This window comes from Styela clava, chromosome 15 (assembly GCF_964204865.1).
Source record: "Styela clava chromosome 15, kaStyClav1.hap1.2, whole genome shotgun sequence".
NCBI lineage: Eukaryota > Metazoa > Chordata > Ascidiacea > Stolidobranchia > Styelidae > Styela > Styela clava.
In genome coordinates, this window is record NC_135264.1 from 1,869,867 (window position 1) to 1,875,827 (window position 5,961).

Sequence of the window (5,961 nt, forward strand, 5' to 3'; positions counted from 1 at the left end):
CGCTCATTTACAAACATTTCTGAAAGAGCATAAGAAATTGACTTAAAACTCAAATACCTTTAGAGAGAAGAAAACCAGAAATCAAAAGGTTAGTGGGAGATGTGAGTTTAGCTTTCTGTGTAGATGGTTTTGTAAATTTCGGAAGGGTGATAATTGAAGCAATACGTATTTTTCATTTCATTTTGAATACTTGAACACATGCTCATTCTCCTGGCTTTGACGTTAGGATATTCTTAAAATGCAATATATTTTTCAAATGTTCTCGGCTTTTCAAAAGAAAAGAAAAAGTTTACATTGGTAGCTAAATATTAGTGGTTGAAGATCTTCGACAACGCACCCCCAATAAACAAGTCTTGTCACGAACAAAACGATTTGTTTCTGAACCAGTTACTAGTGTTTGATATTAGAGAGCAAGGGGTTCCAGCATATTATCTGTGCCGTAAAGTGCTATGTCCCAATGAAATTCAACTAAAAATCTGTGTAGTTTGTTCAAAACAGTCAACACGATGGAACTGGGAATGAAATCAGGAACATGGCATCTGCCGAAAACAATGAACATAAACTAAATATTTTATACGGCAAGACAACCCAATTTTTTCTGTTTTATAATATCACAACTTTCAGCATTTGAAATCAATCAGAACGATATAGATTAAAAACATACAAAATTCAACAGTATATATATACATACCTAATGTTTTGACTCTACAAGTAACACAATCAAACGAAATATGCCTTGGAGTAAATAAAATCCAAGTTTTATGAATAAAATATTAAAGCAGTAGTTACTGCGCTAAGTTGACTGTAATACTGCCCTACATTATATTTGTATTAGACTTGAGAACATCAATTCTTACAAGAATTTGTAAACTCACAAATTGTCATTTCCAACAGATACATAGCGAGTACTACCAACAATACAGAACCTGTAAACACTGATTCACACTGAATACTGCGCTAGACTGAGACAAGACATCCAACCATTGCGCTTCTAATTTACCAATTATCATAATTAATCAACAAACTCACAACATACGATTGTGTAATGCGTCAGACGCGTCTTCGTAGTGTACGTAAAAACGTCAAATTTGCCCTGGCCAACTTTCGGGTGGAACAGTAATAACCTTTGATGATTTAGGTATGTATGTTAGTATGAATTTCAAGATAGCGGTTAACTGATTATGATCAGGCATTGCTTTTACCGAGCTTTATAGGGTAGATCAGGGTGGTTCACACCGCGGCCCGAGCACACATTCCTTTCGCCCCGCAGAACAATTTTAGCGTGTACTAAACCATTGGTAGATATGTGTATTTATTGGCAGAATATTTTTGAGTTTTTTTATAAACTATTCTAACTGGAATTGGCCTTTTTCCTCATCCCGATGTCGAGATTGATGTTTGGTAAAATCGCGGAATTTCAATGTTGTATCTATAAACGTCAAGACTATGCCAGGATGGAAATGATCGATATAAGGACAAGGAATTGTCTTGTGCAGACATGACCAAGCCGATGAGATGAATCGCGCTTTCATCTAAACTTCGTACATTAATCTCGCCTTGAGTAACTTCTCAATTTGAGAGACGTTTTGAGCATTTATTTTAGTAAAAACACTTCTCTATTTTCAAGCGTTGGCCATGTGACAGCAATGACGAAACGCAGACCAGACTTAGTGGTTGTTCTGTTTTTCGTTGACGTTACCACCAGACCTTGTCACGCTAAAAGTAATGAAATTAGTCAAATAAATGAATTCATCATACAATAAGTGTAGAAAAAGTTACCAAGAAAGTAGAAACGTATTCCCTTCTCCACAACAACGTTCAATGACAGTGTTTGGTGTGTTTCCGAGTAATATCTACCACGGACGAATATAATTTTAAGCGACATTAAAAAATCAAACATGGGGAAAGATGCCAAAAATTCGACGATACTTCTCAAGAAGCAAATGGGTAAACTCGCGATGTTTTATCACTTTTGGGTTTTCTTCTACTGTGGCCCGCGAGACATCGTCAAAAGTTTTTGCGTCCCACCAACCTCGCAACCTTGGACCACCCTAGGGTAGATCTTATATTACGGATGCTGCAATTAGTAGGAACGTAAATGAATAATGCCTCGGTGAAAGATGTAGAGAAATCGATTTTCAATACAATTCCAGAAAATCTGTGGATTCGACACGCATGTAAATTTAAATTCGAATCTCGCTCCATCCCATTCACTAAGACAAGTGATAACTTCTTCATATATATAAATCACAGCGTTGGTTTGGGATCAAATGTTATTACTTTGGGCCACATACCATGTATTTAGAAAATTGTCAATCATATCTACCCGTTCCTTATTTTTTATAATGTAAAAAATTCTAATTGTACAGGCATTCAGTGAATGCGAGTATCGGCTTTTCTAATCTTATTTCTCCGCATTCAATTGCTAGGACATCGGTGCCGTATGCGATGCAATCACGAGAAAAACAAAGCATATATAATCAGGGATGGCGAACCTTTTTCGATGAATGGGTCGAAAATAATATTTTTATCGCGTAAAAGAAGAGAGTGGGTCACAGATATTTAATCAATGTTTGTATCTATAAAAAAAAAACTCTGAAACAAATCTTCTGAGTTTCTGTTGGTGTTGGTGTAGTTTTGGGCTTTACTTATGCAGTAGTTCTATCAGGGACTTTTTATGGCATTCGATTTTATGAAATAAGAGTACGAAAACACGGATATGAATTGCCAAAAACGTTTATGACGATGCGGCAAACTATTTCACTGTTCCAAAGCGTTTGGAGGGAATTCCACTCTGATAGTGTTTTATTTTTTGATCAGTTTTCAACCACATTAAGGCACTTCTACACTGCCCCGTTGTTATTTCAGATTTCTAGGTTTTTATTTCAAGTCTGAAATTTTTTTTTCTCAACGGCATTGTAGGCGATAAACTAATAAAAATCAAAGTGGTTCTCGTATTATCTCGACGTTGCGAGAAATAAACAGATCAATCGCATTGTTATGTCATAAACGATATCAGAGCCAATAGCTGAATGACGGTACATGGCGGTGCAGACTTGCGTCTAAGATTAGGGGTTTTGAAAATATTCATACCGGTCCGAAAATTAACAATTTGAGAATAAGCGATCGCGGCCCCGACGGTACATTATAATAGTTTAGTTATTTTTAGATTAATTTATGACCGGTTTTATCAATTTTTATTACTAATATGTTAGCATTTTATTTTTAGTTTATTCGTGCCTTGGCGGGTCACGAATAAAACGCGGTGGGTCACTTTGTGACACGTGGGTCAGTGGTTCGCCATCCCTGATATATATTGTGTTATTTTTTTCCTAGGTAACATTCGAGACACGCGAACGACCACACATTCCCATTTTTTGACACATGTGGATACCAAGAGATAACCACAAAATAAGCCTAAGAGAATGATAACAGCAGCAAAATATGTGGATAATACAATATGTAAGTTTAGCTTTGTTTGACTTGTTAAATACTGGCACTATGATCTACAAACCTCATTTTTATACTAGCCCATTCATCAGAAACTTAGCAAATGTAAAGGTTGTGCATGTGGGATAAGTAGTGTAAACTAAGGTTTCCCACTACGACTCCGAGTTACAAGGTAACTAAAGTCGTGTCCTGTCCATTGGTATCCAATTTAATGTCTTCAATCTATGCACTTTATTATCGTCCTTAAACACATCTGATGTTGACGTCGGCGTTAACAGTCTTAGTACTTCAGTATTGGTTTTAATGATAAATTGACTTTTTTTGACAAGGACTCAAAGAACAGCCGCGAGTATGCTATCTCTACGCGATGATACAAAATAAGACAATGATAAATTTAACATTGCATAAATTACAGCAATCCTCAAAACCTATTCGGATAATATATGAATAAACCTAACAATATTCTAATTATAAAATTCTCTCTTTATATTCATTTTGCAAAGTATGGCATAAGTCAAACACGGAATAGGAAAACCCATCATTAATAAAATATACAATTGCACAGCAAACTCTTTGATCAGCATTGTGCAACGAGCATCTACCTAGTGGCAACTAAATTTATTGAAGGCCGTAAAGCGTGGGGGTGGGGTGATAAGTCACTTATTACATCACAGTAAAGAGAAGGACGAATATAAAGCGAGACTAATTTGACAGGGCCTAAATGAAGGGGCTTAAAGTTCCATAAAAGGGGCAATCAAACATTTCGTACATACCAGCCTCGTAAATTATATGAAATGTTTTATGGGTAACATAGAAAATGATGTTGAAAAAAAAAACAAAAAATGTTTGCTCAGAACAGAAATGGAAACCTATGAAGATGACCAAATTGTCAATGCAAAAAAATCAAAAAAAGGATAGAACCAAAAACCAGCATCCATCCCCTCAAGAGATAATTCAAATTATACACCTAATATTTCTATAGTGAGAATGTATGTTAAGTATGTGTAACTGTGTGTGTGTGGTGTGGATGCTATATATATAGTGTGTAGTTTGTGCGTAAATGTACTAAAAGAGTTTCAAGTAGACAGAGCTTCATTATGTCACGCACATAATTATAATTGGATATGAGCACTTTCACTATTCTGGCAACTTATTTATCATCAGAGTCACAAGATCTCCAACTTGAAAGTTGCGTTGAACATGGAGTCACTTCTGTCGGCACTGTAATTTGGGAAGATATTCTTCTGTCAAGCGCTGCCAAAATAAATCAAGTAATCGCTGAACATGTCTGTATCATCTTCTGTATTCATCTGTTCGGAAGAACAAATCAGGTGACAAAGACTGTTCTAATACATTTATCAAAATTAGTTGGGAGAGAAGGCATTCGGATCATGACTCAGTGGTGCGAGTGAGAATTCGCTCCACTGCTGTGAGAAGAGACCATAAAAAGTAATAATTGAGAGACTGGCCATTCAATAGAGGTCGAAGAGTTCTTCTCATCTCGCAAACCATTCTTTCCACCACTCCATCTGGTGACTAGAAAGAGGAGGTGAAAAGAGCCATTGTATACCCTCTTGGGGTAGAGATGTGTCGATCTGTTGGGAATTCTAATTGGTAATAATTTCATAACATCTGCATATATATATATCGAAGTTGGTTATAAATATACCACTGCCTACTTCGAGTTAACAGCTATCATCAGTTTTGTGCGAATCGGTTCTTACACAATATTTCAAAGACATAAATTATTTATTCCTGCATGTTGCAAATCCATGATTGTTAAAAGTGACAATAGTACAGCAACAAAACGCCAGTTCTTTTTTAATGAGCAATTCGAGAGTCCTGCTGCACGCTTACACAAATGTATTTCTGTAACCTTTTGTCCGACCAATGTCAGACAACCGCAGACAAGTTTACAACAATCAACTTTTTTATTGTTCAGGTCTAGGCTTTCATTAGTTTTTAATTAACCTTCATTCAGTTTTATGACGTCATAATCAATTTTACAAAGTATTTGATTTTTGATCTTTCAATTTAGATAACAGGCGATACAGGCAACGTCCGCACATTTACCCACATTACTTGAAAATTGTGGAGTATCAAAAATCAACTTATACCTGCCAAGAAATCAAAAGGTTAACTGATGATGCAAGTTTAGCTTTCTGTTTAGATTGTTTTGTAACTTTTGTAACAGTATTCCATTTTATTTAGAATAACTGAATATTTGAATACATGCTTAAAATGTCTGTTTATGGAACAGCTATCGCTGTGCTTTGTATATTCTATGCTATATTGCTTCCATGGTTGACTTGCCTGATGAGAGTGGCTCAGAGTATCTAAGTTGACAAGTCTGAGTTTATAGCAGTGTTTCTTAACACGAGTTCTCGGTGGAGCTGTTTAATGGTTTCAACGAAGGTGCTGGTCTGAAACATTAGTATGTCATTAATTTTTTGTGTTATCATGTTATGTGAACATAACTACAGCTCACAGCGGATATTGAAATATATAAAA

General features: G+C 35.8%; 1 long non-coding RNA gene across 1 annotated transcript; it reads left to right on the forward strand.

The window, feature by feature from the left end:
• LOC144411770 (uncharacterized) lies at window positions 1–5,598 on the forward strand. The gene is made up of 4 exons (XR_013468872.1): window positions 1–88; window positions 3,337–3,462; window positions 4,615–5,064; window positions 5,489–5,598. It is a non-coding gene; the product is annotated as an uncharacterized LOC144411770 (long non-coding RNA).
• Window positions 5,599–5,961: the final 363 nt, after the last annotated feature.